We start from the raw sequence: 23,520 nt of genomic DNA, 5'->3' as shown, positions 1-23,520 counted from the left end.
TCTCCAGGACCTTCTCCAGCCAGACTGAGAATGGTAATACCATGAGGATCATGAGTGGAGCCAGTGAACAAAGTCTCAATAGTACAAGCGTTGTGCTGGGACATAGGATCTGCTGGTCATTCCCAAAAGGCTCTTTTCCAGCATCTAATTTGCAGTAGTGGAGTCATTTTAAGCACATGCTGCAGCAAATGGACTGAGCAAGACAACTCCTTGCAGAGTGAGATTTCAAGGTACGAATAGTTTCCTCCAACTTCAGCCTCTATTCTAAGCTAGCTATTAGGATCCCACTATGCTAATGGAGAGAGAAGACTAGAGAAGGAGCGTGCATTTATCCTTCCTCCCCTATTTCAGGATAGGATGGATCATCCCCTGGAAGTGCCTGTCTCTCTGCAGTGATTAGAGGAAACCGAATGTTCTCAGATTCTCCTTCAACTGGTTAAATTTGGACAAGGATACTCCTGTCATTCTTCAGGCTGTGTAGCAGTAGTATATATTCAATGAATGAAGTTTTTTACTATCACAGCAAAAATCAGAGATCTAATGAGATCAAGAGACTCTGTCTCAACAACACGGCTGTCTTTCATTCACTTTAATCCTGCTTAGTCCTCAAGCAGGCTATTTGCAAACTTTTTGGAGCCAGGACCTGGCTGTATCTTCTGTTAAAGCAGCTGGCACATGGTTAGTCCTGTACAAACAAGCAATAATGACGTTTTATAGAAGCAGATGTTTGGAACCTGTTCTCAGATGAAAATGGCTCTAATTTAATGGAATGCAAATAATGTGTTACATGCAATTATCTCCATATGAATTTTGGACTCATTAATTAAAAGGGGACTTAGGGAATTTATTACACACTACATCAGTCTGGCCTCACAGGTAGATGTTTTCCATACAAATGACTATGGGTGTCAATCCTGGTCTTACTGACATCCATTGTGAAAATGTCACTGAATGCAGTGTGAGGCAGATTTGGTTCTCTTCTCACAGAAATGACTGTGAATATTCCCTTCTCCCTTTAGTATGAACATAACTATAGAAATATTATGAAGCCAGTCAGAAAGTCTCCAGAGACTGATAATTTACCATGTGATTTTTAAAATCTTTAAAGATCACATATCGGTATTTGTACGTGATGCTGTTTCTCTCACTTCATAGATTATACAGCTCCTGAGCAGCAACACTGATCATCAGTGGGTATCTCTCAGATAGCAGAAAGCAAAGATGTGAGACAGGTGGTATTCATTCTGCCCATCCCATATTTCATCACGGACTTTAAACCATTGACTAATACGTACCTGCTGAACCAGAAATGATTCTCCCTTTGCTCACCCATCTGAGTGAAACAGGTTTTTATTGTAATCAGACACTCTATACAGACTATGTTAGCAGATTGTTTAACCTACTGGAATTTAGTAAAAAAGGATGAACAATTTGTTTTCAACATAACAGAGGATGTTCAAGAAGAAAATATTATATGCACAGCCTAGAATGTATGTTATGGAAATTTAATGTAACAGAATTTTTATTTCTGCTGAAATAGATTCTTACAGCTCCACCACCCCCATCAGCCTTTTGTAGAGATAGATACCAGATACGTGCGTCTTTCATCACCCCAAACTATGGTCTACCTTCTTTGCTAATTCATTGCTCAGGATATTATTGCACTCTCGTAAGTTAACTTAGCTTCTGGCTTTAAGGACCCAGACCTCAATTCACCAATCACTTCTGTTTGTAACTGCATTGATTTCAGTGAAGTGTTACTGATTAACAGCAGTGTCAGTCAGAGAGGAATCAGAGATAGCTACAATTTCCTTCAATGATTACCTACAGATTCGAAGCTACAGATAGAAAAATCTGTGCAGAAACAACACTGCTGAAGTTCTTAAAACTCAGTTTCGGGTGAAGAAACCTGGATAACATTCCTCTGGCCTGCCAGGTTACACCTGCTTTGCTTAGTGGAGAGACCTGAATCCTAATTCTGGTTGTCACAAGTTCTGGTCAAAAAATTGTGGGACAGGCTTCTCCGAGGGAAAAAAAAAAAAAAAAAAGATTTGAAGAAACCAAATTTATTCATGAAATCTCATTCATTTAATACCATATCCTGTGCTAGGATCAAATGTTTTCAATATACAGGAAAACACTCCAAGATATGGAACAGTTGCATCTCTTGAATTTATACAGTGCTTATCCTTTTTCTTATTCAGAGAATGGCACTGCTTCATTAAAACATGAAGGGAAAACCATGTGATTTACAGACAAAAATTAAGATGTTTCAAAACAATATAAAATTGGTTTAATATTTTATGTTATTTATGATAAGGTATGTTCGGAACTTCTGCAATTCCAAGCTCAGAACAAAGACAGATACCATCGTGAGAAAAAGCCCCAGAAGCAGGAATTCTGCATTTTTAGCAGCTCAACTTCATACTGAAGTTCTCAGTAAGGTTGTTCTGTAGGCTATAAAGCTAGGATTATCACCACATGGATTTGGAAAGAAAAAGGAGCCGAATATTAGCAAGTATTAACTAATTGGAAAGCTTATTACACTGGAATAGCATGTCAGAGAAGCAGAAGATCTTTCTCCTGTGGCACTGAATATATATGGTTGGAAAAAGCACTTAGGAAACTGCTACAGACAAGAAGACAATCTGACAGATTAATTCTTCATAGCAAAACATTTTCATTTCTACTATCTGCCCCTCTCAGGGAAAATTAGATGTTCAGTTTTATCAAGAAGACTGAACTTGATATAACTGCTGGAGAGCCTTTTAGTAATTTCATAATTTCAGATTTCAAAACTACTTAAGCTAGTTCAAGAGATTTCCCAAACCTGAATGCTGCCTTTCATCTTCCAGAGGAAACGATTCTGAGCACGAGCAATATTTTCAGCTTTGAGGTTCGAAGTCACAGCAGTAATTGCAAATGCAAAGTCTTTAAAATGAACTGAAGTGTGTTGCTTGACACTTCTTTGCTCTCTGCAACACACACTCTTTCAGGTACACAGTCTGTGCCAAATTCTCCAGTCCTACCATGCACTGCAAATGTAGCACTTGTTTCAAGACGGCTGTTCTGGATTTGTTTTCTGCTAACACTTTTCTTAAGCAGTTGTTTACTTCCATCTAAATAGCAAAATTATTTGATATACATAAAGTATTTCCAAGAGGAAATATAAGGATGATTTTTTTTTTGTTTCATACAGTTCATATTTTTCCAGTTTCTATGGTGAAAACCGTGTGATATCAATAGTAAATTCCTTGCTAAATTTTAAATATATTCACTCTCAATTTTTCAGAAACTCAATATGATTATATTGTGCTGCAAGAAATGAAAACTTTACCTCCTGAAAACAAGAAAGCATCAGAGGCCCCACGTCACTTAATTTTCTTTCTGTGGTTGGTTAGATTTTGTTCCCTACATTCCATGGTCTGGCCGTTGTGTTCACAGCTTTGTTACCTCCTTGTTTGACTGTGATATAATAGTAACAATGCCAGCATTATAGTCAATGAACTGTGTCAAAGAAGCAATACACTGGATGTGACTTTCAGGACTTGGAAGACTGCAGTTAGCACACAAGGTTCATGTCTGAGATACCCTCATCCATGCTAGCTCTCACAAACAAATCAAACTGCCCTCACTCTCCCACACTGCCTCTCCTAAGCTTCCCCCGAGTAATAAATATGAAATGAAGATCCCAGACAGGTCTCTAAGGCACACTGCAGACCGCACCTACTTCTAGACGAAGTCTCCAGCTGGCACTTCATGTCATCAGCACAATAAAACTTACTTAAGTAATAATAAGAACTTCTCTGTATAAGGGAAAATAAAAACCAACAAACCCAAACTTCCTCTGGAGACAGCACTAAACACTGAGCGGCACTTGCACTGAAACTAAAGACAGTCAGTCCCCAGCCTCTCTGCCTGATATTCGCAGGGCAGAGCAAATTTCTTTGACCCTGTCTCAACCAAAAAAGCTACACGCATGCATATGGATATATCTTCTTCAGACATTCAAAACTGAAACACCATCTGTTAAATTTTCTTCCACTGAAAGAAGGAGAAAAAGCATATTACATATTAGTCATGTCAAAGAACTCACTCCTGGAAGGTGCTGTGCTGTTGAGAAATTAGCATAACATATAAAGGCGGCAAGGCAAGGCAAAGCAAGGCAATGCTTGGCTGATTTCAAGCTCTAATCAGTGTAATTATCTGGCTTGGATCCTCCCTACATATACCTATAATTTCCTTATTTTCATTTCCTATCTTAAACTATGATGCACTAGTTACAACAGGAGAGCTCCATTCCAAAAGTGAATTCATTAAAGAAACAAACAAATGGTTTTCTTACTATGCCTTGCCTGTCAGTGGCAATGGCATGTGTGTTAATGTTGTATTTATTAAATATTGACAATTTTCTTTAAATCCAAGTACTGGTAAACAACAAATACACCTGCATTAAGAATAGGTTCGTTGTTCATGCAAAGAAAGGCTATTAATTTATCTGTCCAGCTCCATCAACCTTCAGTTCTATGAAAATGAAGGCTTTCAGCTGAAATATTACCAAAGTTATAGCTTGAGCTATTACCTTTGTTAAATGACATTTTGTACAGGCCAGGTTAGTTTCACACAGCTGAGATGATATTTGCTTAAACAGCTATACTCTTACAGAAATCACAGTACTGAAAATGTCTCTGTACGTGGGCTGGTGTAAGAAGCCTGTTATCATAGACAGCTCAGTGGTGTTCCTGACATTTTTCAATAGCTGCTAAGAATAGGACATCTAAAGCCATTTTCTTCAGTTCCTTGTTTGGGATGACAATGATCTAGAAAGCCAGAAGAAACCATTTTCAACTCTGTTTTAACTGGATTCCAAAGCAGCACAGGCAACAATAAAGAAAAGGTAAGAAAAAGCCCAGCATTTCTGGCAATGTAAAAGAAAATGGTAAAAGGTCTGCTAAGATTATCAGATAAATAAAAATGGGCTTCAAGGGAGAGCAATATAAGCAGAATGCTGGGCTCAGATGCAGGTTTCCTCTAGGACAGCTTTGGGGCTCAACAGAATTGGCTTCACTCCCCCACATCTTGGACCTCTTCTCTGTAAAAGGATTTAAGTAACCATTCCTGTAAACCACTTTCAAACTGAGAAGAAAGAAAATTATAACTATACATTAGTAAGTTATTATTCATCCACAGCAAATTTGTGATACAGTCTTCATGGGTTTCTTGAGCCAACAATAGCAGTTGCTGCCAAAGTGACCATGAAAGCAGGTAAATAACTTTTATCAGCAAAATGGCTGGAGCGGCCATGTAAGTCTGTTCTCAGCAACACCCCAATGACTAATTTTTGTACATCAACCTCTGTCACTCACCACCATTTCAACTTCATAGATAGAAGCAAGCACTGAGAGGAAGGGTTTGCCCTCTTTGGCTCCTTGTGCACTGCAGAGTGCCATGCTTTTCTTGGGCATACACAGCTGCTGAGTGCAACTATCACCTGCTGGGTCCAGGTTTGTAAATTACATGTTTACAACTTAGATGTGTCAATTGCTTCAGTCCCTTTTTCTTCCTCCTCACCCCCCAACACCAAGCCCATCTCTATATCACAGAACCACAGAATCCCAAGGGTTGGAAGGGACCTAAAAAGATCATCTAGTCCAACCCCCCTGCAAGAGCAGGGTAACCTACAGTACATCACACAGGAACTTGTCCAGGCGGGCCTTGAATATCTCCAGTGTAGGAGACTCCACAACCCCCCTGGGCAACCTGTTCCAGTGCTCTGTCACTCTTACAGTAAAGAAGTTCTTCCTGATGTTCACAGTCACACAACATGTCTCTCCCAACTCAGTTATGGGTCAGGTTTCTGGCACAAGGCAAGGAGACGCTGGTACCTGGCTGACCATTGCAGCAAGGGCTCCAGCAGGAAAACTCAGGTGATGGGGCAAGAAGATGTTGGAGAAAAGGAAAAAGATACAAGGCAGCAATTACACCACAGGGCATGAGGGACATAGTACAAAGGACCCAGATCGGGAGAAGACAGCTGGAAATAGAGGCCATGAGCATGGCAGGGGATATGGAGAAATTCAGTCCAGAGGATGCAGCCCTTCATCAGTTCAAAGCAATTATGGTCTGCCAAAGGAAGCAAACTTTCCTCCAGTCAGCAGCCTCACTGATTTCAATGGGATATGGAAAGTTGGTATAGCTGTAGGCCCTGAGCTCTCCTTGAATTTTATTATGACAAATAGTCTGTAAGGTACAGACTGTACCACCTCATAGTGCTGCTCCACAAAGATCAAAGACTTTAGAAAGGATCCACCTACAGGGCTGCAGATTTTGGAAGGCAAGTCTAACCCATTTACTGCCCTGGGTGTTACATGGAAGCCCTCTTTGTCAGAGCAGGTGAAAGGAACAAGAGGGATTTTATTGTCTGGTAACAGACAATATGGGAAGCTGAAATATTAACTATAACTTTGCTTTTAGCAATTAACAGCAGGGTTGTTTCACCAGGCTTCTGTGCTTTGGGGCGTGAATGCTACAGAGAACCATGCAACGAATTGAAAAGAACCACACACAAAAGCATTAGTAAAGGAAAATTCCCTTCGAGCAAAGGAAAGGCTGGAGTGACTCAGGAAGTAAAAACACAGCACTGTACCTTTGGATAGCAAATTCAGCAGAAGGAAAAGTAACCACAAGAAATGGAGCATTGTGTAAAACATAGTGTGTCTGTGGGTAGACTTAGTAGATTTACTCAGATACAGAGAAGAGAAACTCACTCAAAACCTCTTAATAATAATAGGTCAAGCTACAGATTCTGGGGGCCTTTCAAACCCTACAATGCTTATCAACTGTTGATCATAAAGCCCATGGAAACGAGTGATTAACTTTCCGTTAATCTGAAAAAATTCTGTATCAGTAATAGAGATTACTGGCACTTAATATCCACACCATTGTTTTTCCCAATGGCAGTGACATCTCCTTGTCACTTTTTTCTAGCAGAGGGAGCGGACAGATCCCACCCAGCCCTCTGTTCTGCAAACCAACTGCACACAGGGGCCCTCTCCTAATGAAACAATTATTTTTACCATGGAAGATAATTAGAAGAGGCTAACTCCCTGTCTCAACCTGATCAGCCAGTAAAAACTGCAAACTGCCTTCCTTTCACAGAAATTTCAGATAGTTAATTCTACTTAAAAACAGTTCTTTTCCCAGAAAGAAGGGTAGGGACTGAGGATTCACCTGTATAATGGTATTCTGTCCTTGTTCATTAACATTTTCTAAAACAAAGGTCATCTTATTTCACAATGAAGACATAACCTAAAACTTGAGTAGCTAAAACTCCTGCAAATAGCAGGTCATGCTGGTATAGTCAGTTACAGTGTTGAGAAAAGCCTGGACTTCATCATGTGCCAAAGTGCAACTTGCCAAATCTTCATTGCATGTGCAGAAGCTGGTGCTCCAGCTAACTTGACAAAGCAGCAAACATCCTTCCTGATATGGCTCAGTTATACCACTGTATTTCCATGGTAAACACCTGGATTGTAAACAAAAAGTTGCCATGGTTTGGTGGGAAGGGCTGAGCTCTCCGAACAGGGAATGATGCTCTTGGTGAAATTTCTCTCTGCCGAATTCAGCTCCTTTGGTGGCCAAGGACAGAGACACAGCTTCAGATTTAGGATGAAGAGTGTGGCCTGAATGTGCCTGCTTGTTGGCCACAAAGGAGGCAAGATGTCAATAACTAGAGCAGATGCAAACATCTACAGGGAAATATTATATGTGGTCGCATAAATTCCACCCTTATGTCAAAAATGACACTACCTGTCCTTGTAGTTGTCATGGCTCAGAAGCAAATAGTTTTCAATTAGAAATTCATATTCTACTATATAAAGCATATGTAAGAAAACAATAGCTGGTATCTGCTACATAGCAGCTCCTTAAAAATATTACAATTCATACAGTGGGAATAAAAGTCATCCTGGGCATGACGTGCTGTGGTATGGAATACCTCTTTGGCTAGTTCAGGTCAGGTGTCCTGTCTCTGATTCCTGGCTTCCCCTCCTCCCTTGCAGAGCATGAGGCTCACAAAGTCCTTGGTCAGACTAAAACAGCGGTAACTAAGAACAGCGGTAACTAAAAACAGCGGTAACTGAAAACATCAGTGTTATCAGTGCTGTTCCCAGGTTAAAAGTCAAAACACAGCACTGCAGCAGCAACCAAGAAGGAGAAAAATGACTGCTACTACTGAACCCAGGACAACTAGTGACACAATCACAGAATAGCTGAGGTTAGAGGGTACACCTCTAGATCACTTAGTCCAAGCCCACGCTCAAATCAGGGTTACCTACAGCAGGTTGGTCAGGTCCATGCCCAGTCAGGTTCTCTGCTGCACTGCTTTCCACTCAGCTGGCCACCAGGTTAATGCTTTGTCTGCTGTTAACAGGTAGATAAAGTTCTACTTATCTCACTTACACTGCTTTAGGGTCCGGCTATATTTTAATATATTGTAATGTTGCTCATGCAAATGCACGTGTTACTGTAGGAAAAGCAAGTTCAGACTAAGTAATTAATCATTAATGCTGATAGGATAAAAAGGACAGCATTTCTTTGATGAAGAAATAATGAACTGAATTACAATTAAGTTGATTTTAAATTAATACTTCATTGAGTGTGAAATGGAAAACTATCAGTCTCAATAACAAATGATAAAATGTAGCAGCAGAATGGTCGATAAATGCATATTACTACTGGGTTTCCTGTGATGGTACTTCATACAGGTACCATGATGAGGCCACCAAAGAGAGTGCAACACAGATAAAGAACAGAAGGATCAGCACAAAGGATCAGCAAAACACAGAGGTGACATTACTCTTTCAGTCTCACAGCCACAAAGCTCGAAGATGAATCCAAATCTCCTGAATCACAATCCATTCATGTAATTAAAACTAAACATTAAATAGTCCTGGTAGAACAATTTTCTTCTGATTTTGTCAGTGTGTTGAAATGTAAACATCCCTAAAGATGGCTGAATTTCCAGTGGAAACCAGTTAGAAATCTCTCTAAATTCCCAACAGTTCATCTTGTAACAAACGCAGACTCTGATTTAGGATCCCAGGAAACTGGGGTCCATGATCCCACCACAGCCTCCCATATCTTGAATTAAGAGCCAACCCAACCTGACACATCTGCTGAAGTGCCATTACACTTTGTGGAAAAATGAGACCAAGTAAAATCAAAGACCTGTCTTACAAGGAGATGATTCACTTCTTGGAGGTGCCCACCTCTTTCCAGGGAATGAGAAAACCTCGATGACTAGCTTAAACCATATCCTACCTTTTTGGATGGCTAGATGATAGCGGAGATAAACCCAACAGTTTGTGTGCAATACAGGAGTATTCTCCTCATAATGGTTGCCAGCAATTAATATAATTATGAGCTGGATTTGCAGGCTTGTATCAGCTGGAAAACAGTGTACAAAAATCCTTAAAATTACAGATTAATAAGGAAGAGGAAGAACAGACTTCACTGTTTTCTCATGTCCATTCAAAGCAATTAAAAGGCATGTGCTGATAACTTCTCTTTTGGATTAACTATCCTGCTATTTTGGAGAGACCTTTTCCCAGATAAAGAAGACAATAGGAAAATTACTTTGAATGAATGCAGTACAAACTTCATAGGAGCAATTAAATGAAGCATAGTTTTTCATTAAAGTTTAATAAAATACTGTAATTAGAGATTACTTTTATTATATAGCACTTTGCTCATATATGGCATGGAAGTCTGATCTGAAGAAACAAATTAACCACCAGTTCCCAGAAGCCCCATCTCTGTCTGCTACTCTCCATCTTTTCTGAAAGGATTGTCTTGTCATTGTTTCTGGATATCATCAGAAGAACTCAAACAGATCACCATAGCTTCACAATAAATTCCTGTCTGTCATATTATGGCCTTGGGAATTATTACTGAATTTAGTAGATTTTAATATGTGTGCTTTGAACAACACGGTACTGGTGATAAGTTTGTAATATCTACCAACTAAAACCCTTTAACTCCTTATTATTAACTGAACAACATTACTGCCTTCTATGATTATTTGACTATGTGACTTCAGTGATCTTCTTCATACTTGTTCAGAGGACTTGTTCTGGCACTGTCATCTATCAGTTCGAAAAACAAAAATATGGCTAACCACAAAGCAAAAAATATTTCTGGTAGCAAAAGACCTGTCTGATCATGTTCCTTTATAGCCATGATGCACGCAGTTTTCTAAAATCAGTCAAAATTCAAAGTCCTTGACCTTCAGCAGTCCTAGACCATTACAAACCTTTCAGGAAGGCTTAGATTACAGTTTTGTAAATCCCCTTAGAAAACCTGAACTTTTGGTGGTTTGCGGATTTTTTTTTATCTCCTCTTTTTAACTCCTTGTGAAAAAAAAAAAAAAAAAGCATTGATATGGTCCCATGGATTGCACATGGGAAGTTTTTGACAACAGAAGCAGAAAGGGCGCAGAGAAGAACCTATCAGCTTACAATACCACACTGTGACCAGTCAGAAGTTACAGGACTTACGAAATGAATGGTTTGTCTAAAACTGAACTAATATGTTCAGAGAAGTAAAACAATGTCAGGCCTCCAGGAGAAGGTGCATTACCAGATAGAGTGTTTCCCCTGGTAGGAGACAAGGGCATGGATCTGTATCTTCTCCTTGTACTACTGATTTAACTCAGCTTTCAGCCTAAGGAATACCTAAAGTGAAAAGAGAAATTAATTGTGAATATACTCAAAAAACAATGTAATCAAACACGGAATTGTTTGTTGTTGTAAACAGAACAAAATTAACCATATCCCTGCCAGCAGGCATGCAAAGCAGTGTCAGCCAGGATCTGGTAGGATAAGAGCTAAGGCATGTGGAACAGTAGGTTGGGTAGATGGGAAAAGCACACTGAGAAATGTACAGGGTCAGACAGCATAGTCTGGGCTCTGCTGCTGGGTACTGTACCCACCATCCTCTGAATGTCAAAAGGCACTAACAGGAATCAGAAAGGATCTTGTTAAGATACAGTATTAAGAAAGGTCAGGATAAGCAGAGCTGAAGCCAGATTCACCAATGCTGCCGCAGTGCCTGATCTCCAGCCATGCTCCTGAGACACGGCCTATGTTGCCATTGACATTAGCCAAAATTCCAAAACATACCTTGGAAGGACTAGGTTATGGAGAAAATCCTGGGAAGTGCTTGACATTGTTTAGGATGATATTCAGAGTGCCACAAGAGGTAGAAGAGATTAAAAGGTGAAAATAAATTCTTTTAAATCATCAAGTTGATTTTTAAATGAATAATTTGCTACGCACAGTCTTTATCTGTCTCATGAACATAGAGATTGACAGTGGAACAAATCAGTCCAATTTAATTAATTAATTAATCAAGCTTCAGAGGAAATGAAATGATGAAATACTTAGTCTTCCTATGCCCTGTCACTGGCCTATGCACTGAAGCATTAACATTACTAACACTTTTACTCATCCAATTTGCTTGTGTACCCTCTTGGCTCTAAGAAAATTTACAGAAATAAACAAAATCTAGTATTTTTCAAAATATAAGCTAGGTGTTGCTTTTCACGTCAGCTGAAAACCACTGCTGTCCACTGTATGCGCTCTCCTTGGTGACAAAGAAGACTTGGCAAAAGGACACCAAAATATCCATGAGGGCCACTCATGTCTTCCCCTGAAAATCACAGATAACTATTTTTCTGATGACTGCAATCCAGTCTCAGGAACAATCTCTTGTTAATCTTCAAGTGATATATACAATGTTTTCAAATTGTGTTGCACCTCATAAGCTTTCCTAGGTATTTTAAGTGACTAGTGGATTTCATTGCCTCAATTTGGAGATCTCTAAAGACATCCTTTTGGAAAGAGATAAAGTCTTCTCTCTGTAAACTAGGTTCTGAACATGTTTGCTGAACACAAAAAACAGACTTAAAATTACTGATTATATAAAAACAAAAAAACAACCAATCACACTCCCCCCTCCCCCCCCCCCCCCCCCCCAAATCAGAACACCACCACCAAAAATAACAGCAAAAATTACAGCTACAATTCTAATGTACTGAAGCAAAATAATTTCCTGGGGATTGAGTACTAACAGATCTGCTTGTAGCAGACCTGAAAAATATTCCTTAAAACAAGCAACATTGTATGCTTCAGCACAAAGCAGCACCCAGCATCCTCTGGAAATGAGTCTTCCTGGGAATGCCTACTGCTGAGCTGAGCTCTTCTGAAACACCTTATCTATTTGCTGAGACCACCTAGGAATATGGATCAGGAATTGAAAATCTGATTCAAAGTCTATTCAAATAAATAGCAATTCCAACTCATTCCTACAGGCTCTGCCTCAGGATATTTAGCAAACAGGTTTTAGATATTAGCTTGGCTTATAGCTAAATCATTTACTTATCAGAATTCCTTCACACTGAATCCTTCTGCAGCCTGCATCCCATCCTGCAGGCACTGGCCTTGCTGGACATCATCTGCAGGTAACAAGAATGGAAATAATTTTTAAAGTGCTTGGAATAAATTAGCCTGCCAATGGAAATCTGGCACCCCCTTTGCTCTTGTCAGACGTCTTGATCCCATATGAAATGATCAGTCATTGATAGCATTGACAGCTTTATTACTGCGAAGTGTCAGAATGTCAGAAAATCAAAAGAAAGCACAGCAAGAATATGAAAAGGTTGAAAGCGATAGAGACATTACTGTTGCCATGATACAACCCAGCATCTAGGAAGGCCAGCAGGACAGTAGCAGTGACAGCCAGTGCTGAGGCAGTTTCTTTGTACCAAATAATTCAAATAAAGCATCTGGAAAGAGGTAGAGGACAACCTGCAGAGCACAGCCATCATAGCTCAAGAGAGGTTTCATCAAGGACCACACCAGCAGCTTATTATGAAAAGTCAAAGCAAGAAATGCTCAAGTCCTTCCCTAGGAGCATGGACAGCCACTTAGTTATTTATCTCAAAGGTTGCCTTCCATCTGCCCAGCTGCTGTTGCTTTCTCAGCAGCCATGTGGACATAGGAAAGCAAGTAAAAAGCAACTTTTTTTGCAGTTTTCAAACTTCCCAAACTTCTTAATTTCAATTACTTCTGAAAGCTTTGCCTGCTTCAAAAGCAGATATGGCAGAAAGCAAAAGAAATAGCTGATTTAATGTCAGTGGAAATTAAAACTGGATAAAAAGTTATGTCACGTGTTACTTCCTATAATTACTTTTTTTTTTTCTATCACTTTAACGTTTTGTCTATCTTTGGTTACCCTGTCTCAGAAGTATTTCTTTTTGTTGGGGCCATAGCACAGTCATCCATCTGCAATGACCTCACCAGCTAAACAAGGGAGACGGATTATAGAAACAGATAAACCTTTTTGTTTGTGACTGAGCTTCCCTGTACCCAAGACCATGGCAGAACACCAACTTTCCTGCAAACAAGCTGTACTCAGAATGACTGAGTATACTAGTTTTATCATCAAAATACTTGGCTCTAACACTGTAACATTGTCTTTAAATTTATTCCTTTGGGATTAACATTTATGAGTGGTTTATGTATTCTAATTGTGTTTTTTTAAAAAATGCTTTTACCAGAACAAATACATCAGCTCATTGGCAGAAATGGTATAAGCAACTTCCCAGTATCTTATGAAGACACAGGGGGCAAACCCAGCCAAATTAATGGCAGGTTCACAGCAGTGCGTTAGTTTACAGCCACTGCAAGGGACAAGACAGACTGGTATGGAAGAGAATGATGGCATTTCTTCCTCCTCATCTTTGACTTCACCTCCCTTTTCCTGCTGTTAGTATCACAGTGAGGAGTCACGACACTTCCCTTTCCACCAGCAACTCCACATTGCACAGATCAGCCCTCTGCCAGACCTGGGCAGGGAGGGAGAGGCACAGGCACAGAAAGCTGCACAGAAAGCACTGGTCTTGCATGTTTCTGTAGGGATGCCCAACCTGCCTCTTTGCCCTAGTTCTCCATTTGCTGACACTGACCCTTAACCATGGTATGGGCTCTAGCGTTTGGTTTCACCTAACACCTGATGATACCACTTCATAATACAAAAAAGCAGCAAGACAAGTTGTTCTAAGTAGACAGCAGCAATATTCTGTGTTACTCCAGCAGCCAAAGTATCCGTGATAACAGAAAATAAAAGTTAAAAAACTTATAGCAAGTCTTAAGTAAGGGTATATCTTGCAAGTCACAGGAACTGTAACTTGCAATTATCAAGAGCTTTAGTGCAGCTCTGGTTGGAGCACCATGTCCAGGCTTGCACGCTGTACATGAAGAAACACTCATCACTGGGAGTCCAGAAAGGAGCGGTCTGGAAGAAACTCCTCTTTACTTTGTAGGCATAGTGAGGCACTGAAGGACAGCTGAGAAGGCTGCGTGGTCCCTACAGTCAGAGCTTCTAAGAAAATGTTGGGTAACTGCTGGGTCAGTTCCGGGTCAGTTGCTGTGGTGAGCAGCTCCAACACCGGAGCGGAGCGGAGCGGAGCGGAGGGAAGCTCAGCGTCCAGGAGCCTCAATTCAGAGCGGCGGGAGCCACCGAGGGAGCCTCACGCCCTGCACAGGCCGTGCCCAGGAGCCGGCAGCTCCGCTGGGGCGGGCGGGGACTCACAGGGGGCGGAGCCAGGAGGGGCGGCACCAGCCCTGGGTGGGTAAAAACCTGCCCCGGGGAGCGCGGCGAACAGGGCGGGGCGGGTTGCGGTGGTTGGTGCGTGCGGGGGAGCGCTCAGCTTATGGCCGGGGCCCGCTCTGGGAGCTCTGCGCTGGCTGCCCCGGCGGTGGCAGCGTCGGCACCAGGCAGAGCCGATGAGAGGGGAGGCTGCAGCGCGGAGCTCGGGGGCAGAGAGTGCCTGCGCTGGGCTCGTGAGGGGAGGGTGCGCAATGGGCAGGGCTGCGCCCGGTGCTCCCTGGTGGAGGCCCTCCTGCAGCAGGGGCTGAGCTGCGGGACGCTGTCAATGGGCTGCAAGGAGTCAGGGAAGCGGAGAGGAAGCAGCGCTGCCTGCTCCAGGCCCGAACTGTGCAGGGGCCCCAAGCGTCCATCGTAGCTCATGGAGGAAAGAAGGAGGCCGTTACCCCGGGAAGCTGGGAACCAGTAACAAAAGAACCATCAAAAAAAAGGAGGAAGAGGACAATTAAAAGCAAGGGGCTTCCTCCTAAATCTGTTGTCCCCACCCAGAACCCCTTTGCACTGCTGGTGCTGCCAGGAAAAAGCAGCAGGTTGTAGTAGCAGGGGACTCTACTTCGAAAGGCACAGAGGCACCCATCTGTCAGCCTGACCCAGTCTCAAGGGAGGCGTGTCGCCTACCAGGGGCACGGATCAGGGATGTTGCAGAGAGGCTGCCTGCTCTAGTAAGTCCCACTGACTATTACCCACTTCTAGTCATCCATGTGGGTGCTAGCAATATAGACAGCAGTAGCCCAGAGAATGTAAAGAAGGACTCCAGAGCCCTGGGAGAGGTGGTTAGGGGCTCTGGAGCTCAGACAGTCTTTTAGTCAATTCTCCAGGATAAAAGAGAGGACCTTAAAAAGGATAGGAGGATTGGCCAGGTTAATAAATGGTTAGAACAGTGGTGCCATAGTCAGGGGCTTGGGTACCTAGAACATGTGACTCAGTTTAGGAGGCCAGGTCTACTGAGGGCTGGTGCAGCTGCTCTGACAAGGGGAAGAGCAGTTTTGGTAGGAGGCTTGCCAGACTCAAGGATGCTTTAAACTAGATGTGTTGGGGGAGGGGGGCAGCATTCCATCCCAACGCACCCAGTCAGTTGCCAGCACCTATAATAAATGCTTGGAGCAATGTAGAGATATTCCAGCCTTTCCAGCCAATGAGCCAGCTTCAGTTGGATCTCGTCTCAGATGCCTCTATACAAACGCCCGTAGCATGGGGAACAAACAAGAGGAATTAGAGATGTGTGCACGTCTACGGGGGTATGATATAATAGGCATCACAGAAACGTGGTGGGATGGCTCCTGTGACTGGAGTGTTGGAATGGAAGGTTACAGGCTCTTTAGAAAAGACAGGCCCGGCAGGCGGGGAGGGGGAGTTGCCCTTTATGTTAGGGATAGGCTGGAGAGTACTGAACTCTGTCTGGGGGCAGGTGAGCAGTCAAAAGAGAGTTTGTGGGTCAGGGTTAAAGGGAGAATGGCAATGGGAGACATTACTGTGGGGATCTGTTACAGACCGCCTGATCAAGAGGACTCTGTGGATGAAGCACTCTACAGACAGATAGGAAAAGCCTCACGCTCGCAGGCCCTTGTTCTCATGGGAGACTTCAACCACCCTGACATCTGTTGGAGGGATGGTATGGCCTGGCACAAGCAATCCTAGAGGTTCCTCGATTGCGTGGAAGACAACTTCCTTCTGCATGTAATAGAGGAGCCAACAAGGAGAGGTGCCATGCTTGACCTCGTGCTCACCAACAGGGAAGGGCTGGTTGGAAATGTGATGCTCCAGGGCAGCCTTGGTTGCAGCAATCATAAGATTGTCAAGTTTGAGATCCTCAGGACAGTGAGAAGAGTGCAAAGCAAGCTCACTGTCCTGGACTTCATGATAGCAATCATTGGCCTCTTCAGGAACCTGCTTAGTAAGGTTCCATGGGATATAGCCCTAGAGGGCAGGGGTGCCCAAGACTGTTGGTTGATATTCAAGGATCACCTGCTACAAGCTCAGGAGTGCTGCATCCCAACTAGAAGGAAGTGCGGCAGAAGGGCCAGGAGACCTCCTTGGATGGATAAGGAGCTGCTGAGGAAAATTTGAAGGAAAAAAGAGGCTTATAAAAAGTGGAAGCAAGGACAGGCGGCCTGGGTAGAGTACAGGGATGTGGTCCGGGAAGCTAGGGACCAGGTCAGGAAAGTTAAGGCCCAGTTAGAATTAAACTTGGCTAGGGATGTGAAAAATAACAGGAAAGGATTCTATAGGTACATTGAAAATAAAAGACAGGCTAGGGACAGCGTGGGCCCACTCTGGAAGCTACCAGAAGAATTGGCTACCCTGGACTTGGAGAAGGCTGAGGTTCTGAATGACTTCTTTGCCTCAGTCTTCACTGGCAAATGCTCTGACCACATCACCCAAGTCTTGGAAGGCAGACACAGGGACTGTGAGAATGAAGACCTTGGGCCCACTGTAGGAGAGGATCTAGTTCGAGACCATCTTAAGAACCTGAATGTACGCAGGTCCATGGGACCTGATGAAATCCATCTGCAGGTCCTGAAGGAGCTGGCAAATGAAGTTGCTAAGCCACTGGCCATCATGTTTGAAAAATCATGGCAGTCAGGTGAAGTTCCTGACGACTGGAAAAAGGGAAATATAACCCCCATTTTCAAGAAGGGGAAAATGGAAGACCCGGGGAATTACAGACCAGTCAGTCTCACCTCTGTGCCTGGCAAGATCTTGGAGCACATTCTCCTGGAAGGCATGCTAAGGCACATGAAAAACAACAAGGTGGTTGGTGACAGCCAGCATGGCTTCACTAAGGGGAAATCCTGCCTGACCAATTTGGTGGCCTTCTATGATGGGGCTACAGAACTGATGGACAGGGGTAGAGCAGTTGATGCCGTCTACCTGGACTTGTGCAAAGCATTTGACACTGTCCCACACGACATCCTTGTCTAAATTACAGAGACATCAATTTGATAGGTGGACCACTCAGTGGATAAAGAACTGGCTGGATGGCCGCACACAAAGAGTTGTGGTCAATGGCTCGATGTCCAGCTGGAGACCAGTAACGAGTGGTGTCCCTCAGGGATCTGTGTTGGAACCGGTCTTGTTCAACATCTTTGTTGGTAACATGGACAGTGAGATTGAGTGCGCGCTCAGCAAGTTTGCCGATGACACCAAGCTGTGTGGTTTGGTTGATGCGCTGGAGGGAAGGAATGCCATCCAGAGGGACCTTGACAAGCTTGTGAGGTGGGCTGATACCAACACTATGAAGTTTAACCATGCCAAGTGCAAGGTCCTACACCTGGGTCGGAGCAATCCCAGGTACAGCTACAGATTGGGCAGAGAAGAGATTCAGAGCAGCCCTGTGGAGAAGGACTTGGGGGTGCTGGTCGATGAGAAAATGAATATGAGCTGGCTTCAGTGTGCGCTCGCAGCCCAGAAAGCCAACCGTATCCTGGGCTGCATCAAAAGGAGCGTGACCAGCAGGTTGAAGGAGGTGATCCTGCCCCTCTACTCTGCTCTTGTGAGATCTCACTTGGAGTATTGTGTGCAGTTCTGGTGTCCTCAACATAAAAAGGACATGGAACTGTTGGAACAAGTCCAGAGGAGGGCCACGAGGATGATCAGGGGACTGGGGCTCCTCCCGTATGAAGACAGGCTGAGAAAGTTGGGGCTGTTCAGCCTGGAGAAGAGAAGCTGTGTGGAGACCTCATAGCAGCCTTCCAGTACCTGAAGGGGGCCTATAGGGATGCTGGGCAGGGACTCTTCGTTTGGGACTGTCTTGACAGGATAAGGGGTGATGGGTTAAAACTTAAACAGGGGAAGTTTAGATTGGATCTAAGGAGGAAATTCTTTCCTGTTAGGGTGGTGAGGCACTGGAATCGGTTGCCCAGGGAAGTTGTGAGTGCTCCATCCCTGGTGGTGTTCAAGGCCAGGTTGGACAGAGTCTTGGGTGACATGGTTTAGTGTGAGGTGTCCCTGCCCATTGCAGGGGGGTTGGAACCAGATGATCTTGAGGTCCTTTCCAACCCTTAACTACTCTATGATTTTATGAATTAGGAGTCATTCATTACCCAGACACAAGTTAAACATGGCTGAGGGAGGAAAGATGAGCTTAACAGACCTTCAAGGTCACCTTTTCTTTGTTTCTCTAAAGTGCTAGGTTTTTATGACAGTTCTCGTGCAGTTTAAGAGAAAGTCCTTCAGCATTTCAGACAGGGTGCAGAGTGTGGGAAAGAAAATCTATTTAAACAGGCTTAATTTTTCTAAGCAAAGAAACCAAGAAAATGTCAAAGACTCTACCCAACACTACCAAGGTCCTAGCCCAAAGCAGCTTGTAACCTGCATCTTTGAGTGGTGAGTAGGAAAATTGTCTGGGCTTTATAGACACAGAATACCTCACTTAAGTCTCTCACTAACCCAGGTATTTCTGCTGAGAAATGGTGAGGTGCGTTTTCATGTTCAGCCTTAACAATATCTCTTTAAAGCTTTTTACCATTTCAGATGAAGAGGGACTAATTCAGATTGTTCAGCAGTGGCTGACCACTTGCTTCCAGTTTCCTTTATGTGCATGGACACAAATGCCACATATCATTGCTGGCTTAATTTCCTTCTCCCGCAGCAAATAAAAGCTATCTTTATTTTCATCTCAACTCTTTAATTAATAGATTGCTAGATATCACTATCTACCCCCTCTGTATCAGAGACGCCATTACACCATCTGATGGCAGTCTCAGGGGCTTATACGATTGCTGCAAGCAGGAGACAACAGAGGCAACTGAGCTGACCTAGGAGCACACAGATTTCAAGTCGCTAAAGGGAGAGGGTTGTTAGAGATGGCAGACATTCACCTACCCTGGCACAGATCAAAGACTAGATTTTCCAGAAGCTGTTCTCCTAGAAACTCTCGCAAAATCCAACCCAGCAATTCATTAAGAGAGAGCAAGCCAGCAACATGCAGATGAGGCAACTCTCGGACTTTGTAATGACTCATTTCAAAAGTGTTAGTGCCAAATACATATAGCATCAGCACATTGTTGGGAAAAGCAAATTCCCATAAATCTGGGGAAAAGAATTCCAGGCAGTTTTTGTAATGAAATATATTCACTGATACCAGAGGGGAGAAAAACATACAAACCTTGCTCAGGGTGTCATTTCTACTAATGTGTAACAGATACTCCATAAGAGGTGGATTCTTGAACCATTGATCTCACAGATTACAGGACTTTAACACCTTCAGGTAAATGCCCTTTTGCTAGCCAGAAATCCTTCTTCCTTAGTGATCCTGATAATTTCAGCCAGCATGGTCTTGTTCATTCTGCACAGCATGTGAGCAAAAACCTCATCCCTCCTGGGGAGCTGCATGGCCCTAATCTTTGACTCCTCAGAACCTTCACACCATTTTCTTCTGGAGGAGTAGTCCACTTAGCAGAAGAGCCCACAACAGAAAACTGTACCCAGTCTCATAGGCTATTCACATTATAAGCCTCTTGCATGGCCAAGTGATAGCTCTGATTTTAACCTTGATTTCTGAAACAGTACCAAGTTACCATATTCTCCATCCCTGGTGGTGTTCAAGGCCAGGTTGGATGAAGCCTTGTGTGGGATGGTTTAGTGTGAGGTGTCCCTGTCCATGGCAGGGGGTTGGAACTAGATGATCTTGAGGTCCTTTCCAACCCTAACTATTCTATGATTCTATGATTCTATATATTTAGCACTTGCTTAGCTGGTCCCATTCCAATACCTGTCAAGAAAATCCTTCTCCCAGAGATAAAAAGACTCTAGGAAAAAGCAATTCAAGTTTAATTCCTTGGTGTGAATCCAAAATATCTCTATGGAATTCCACTGACTTTCCCCAACAATCAATTTGATTTATTAGTTTCCAGCAGACTGATGTCCCTTCTCTGGAGAGTACTGGTCTTGGGTCAGTGTCTCATTATGGGAGCAATCATTAGCCCAGTTAGGCCACTATTTACAGTTGTAATATGTTCACAGCCCTTAATATGGATGTGCATGAGGAGCTACATGCAGCAGAGCACATAGCATAGTGAACATACTTCCAGGTACTGGAAAAGTGTGGCTGAGGGGCTACCTGGAAAGCTGTCAGGAGGCTGCAGGCTTCTGGTAATGGGAAAGATTCTTCCTGAAGGTTAGATCCAACCTACAGACTGCCTGGAGGCCTCTGTTTCCTCTTGAATCCCTCACCAGGCACCTTCTGGGCATCAGTCCTTCTTCTGCAATGGTTTTCGATGTGACTTCTGGGGAAAGTGCCTTTTACCTTACAGTTATCTCTGACTAGGCATTGAGAAGCCATTTTCCAGAGCATTTATGCACTGCTTGCTCACAGCATACATAATGGAATCACCTACTGTCATACAAACAAAAAAGACTTGAGCCTAACAGTTTAAACCATGACTTTTAAAATGTCTCTATATCTTGATGTTTTGTGGCCTTCCCTTCTATATAGTTGATGTGAAAACTGGAAAAAATTTAGAACTCCACTAAAAATATTAGGCTTAAATCTCAGAACGAGATACGCTGCCTCAAAAATCCCGATTATTTTAATACAAAAATATGAAGTATACCCTTAAGCTACCTTCAGCAGAAGACCTTCATGTTTCTGTCCTAGGCATTTCCAACAGAACTGAACCAAGAGAAACTTACGATAGAGTTAAGCCATGCTTGGGTAACAAGAGATATAATAAATAGCAGACATAGTAGCAGAAGCAATAATGTTTTTATATTGCCATCTGGAAAAGCTTATTAGTATTTTTTCCATTTTGCAATTTTCCCCATAGCAGTGTTAAAGAATGACACATACTCTACCTGTAGGGTTTATGAGAAAGGCACCACATGCTTTCTACATGAGAAGATATTAACAGTCTTTGCGCCATCAAATCAGCAGTTTCCTAACTCCATATAACTTGTTTACCTAGCAAATACGTGTTTCTGGACAGGGTACTTGCCAAATGCTGGTCATTGGGCTGTTAGTGCCCATTGTTTCCTGCCAAACAAAACTGAAGCATGTGCCTTTTTAATGAAATTGCACAGACATGTTAGAGCTTTCTATTAAAAAAAAAATTGAGACTCTGTATGAAATCACAGCTTTTTGTTCAAGCAATATCCCAATCAACTTGATAATGTTTCAGTTTTTCTATTACTACCAGCTGTGGATGCAGAGTAAGTCCAAACTTCATGCAATATGGTCTTATTTTGTCTAACATTTTATATGTAAAATGAGTCCAAAAGGTTTTACAGAAGTAAATACAAAGCTACAGGAGAAAATAGCAGCATCAGAGAAGTAAAAGAGACCAGTAAAGAACCGGAGAGTAGAAGGCAAATAGATGCAGGTATTCTCAAAGGCAGCCACCACAAAGGATCATAGTCAGAAGGACAATGGCTAAAGAAGAACTTCTGCAAACAAACAAGGGAAAAAGTTCATGTAAGTTTAGCAGTAGCCCAAACCTATGGTCTGACCTCATACTAAATGCTTCTTGAAAGGTATTTCACTGGGAATAAGGGCTGCCCTAAAGCTCTCAGCAGATAAAACTAGCTGGACATACTTGAGAACAAGGTTTCAGATGAAGTGCAGTGATATTAAAGGGAAAGAATGTTTCAATTAATCCATCTAATAAACTAATAAAGGCAGATAAATACATGCTTTTTTTGCAGCAATAAATGAAATTAATTATGCAGCTGTGAGCCCAGAACTGCATTTAGGTCCACTACGAACTGTAGATTCTGTTCTTTGCCATATGCTTAACTAATTAGACGAGATAATAGAACAAAACAGTCTAAGTTTATGATGACTGTCATTAGAAATACATGACAAACTGCTAGTAAGCAGGTATTTCAAAAGCAGCATAGCAACACTAAGTTAGGTTTATTCAGCTATTGTGCAATGTTACATATGATCTAAGCATAAAAGGAAAATGCCTTAACTAATCTTTACCATTTACATAGATATCAGTACATTAGGCAAAACATTGATTATCATTAACTGTTGCACATTCATATAGAAGCTGTTCCTGTCCTCTTTTTAACATAGTAGAAATCAGAGAAATTAACCACAGATACTTAAATACACCTGTCTAAAATGTCAACAGCAAAAAGGCGAATTCTTATTTTAGAAGAAGTGATTGATTTAAGGTGTTTATATGCAGTAAAGAAACATACTTTCACTGCAAAGCAAATGTTCTAGAAACAGTTTTTCCATCTCTAATCCAGAAAATAACATATGCATTGCAGTAATAACACAGATGCTGCAGGGCTTTGGCCTTACAAAAACTTAGATTTCTGAATCTTAAAATGAATACCTTTTGAGTAATCATAATGTAATTACTTAAAACAGATTACTTGATTAGAATGGCATGTTAATATAAGACTCTTGTCATATAGATTCTGCTCTTAACTATCTTCCCTTTTTCCCTGGGTAATCATCATTACAGTAATGACAACGATAAAGGCCCATATGTTTCTTTGTCTTACGTACTGGTGATTGAGGGACCATGGTGCAAGTTAATGTAAAATGAGCTTCACAGCACACAGTGCCAGATCAAGATGCCTACGCAGTTATGTGAGAGCAGTTGCAGCCCCAGAAAGCAGGGCACGCAGTGACTGGAAGGCTGCCAGCCAAGATGGGGGAATGGCTCATAAAGGATGGCAGAATCAGCAAGGAGCAGGAGGAGGTACACAAAACAGGCTTTGCCACGTGATTGCTTCAACATGCCCACAGACACCTACATTTCTTAAGATAAGGAGGCTAATGCTGTCTGATGGGGTATGAACACACAATGTGTGGGAAGTACACACTGCAGATGTCCC

The sequence above is a fragment of the Lathamus discolor genome, chromosome 4 (genome assembly GCF_037157495.1).
Source record: "Lathamus discolor isolate bLatDis1 chromosome 4, bLatDis1.hap1, whole genome shotgun sequence".
Lineage (NCBI taxonomy): Eukaryota > Metazoa > Chordata > Aves > Psittaciformes > Psittacidae > Lathamus > Lathamus discolor.
This window is presented reverse-complemented; position numbering follows the sequence as displayed.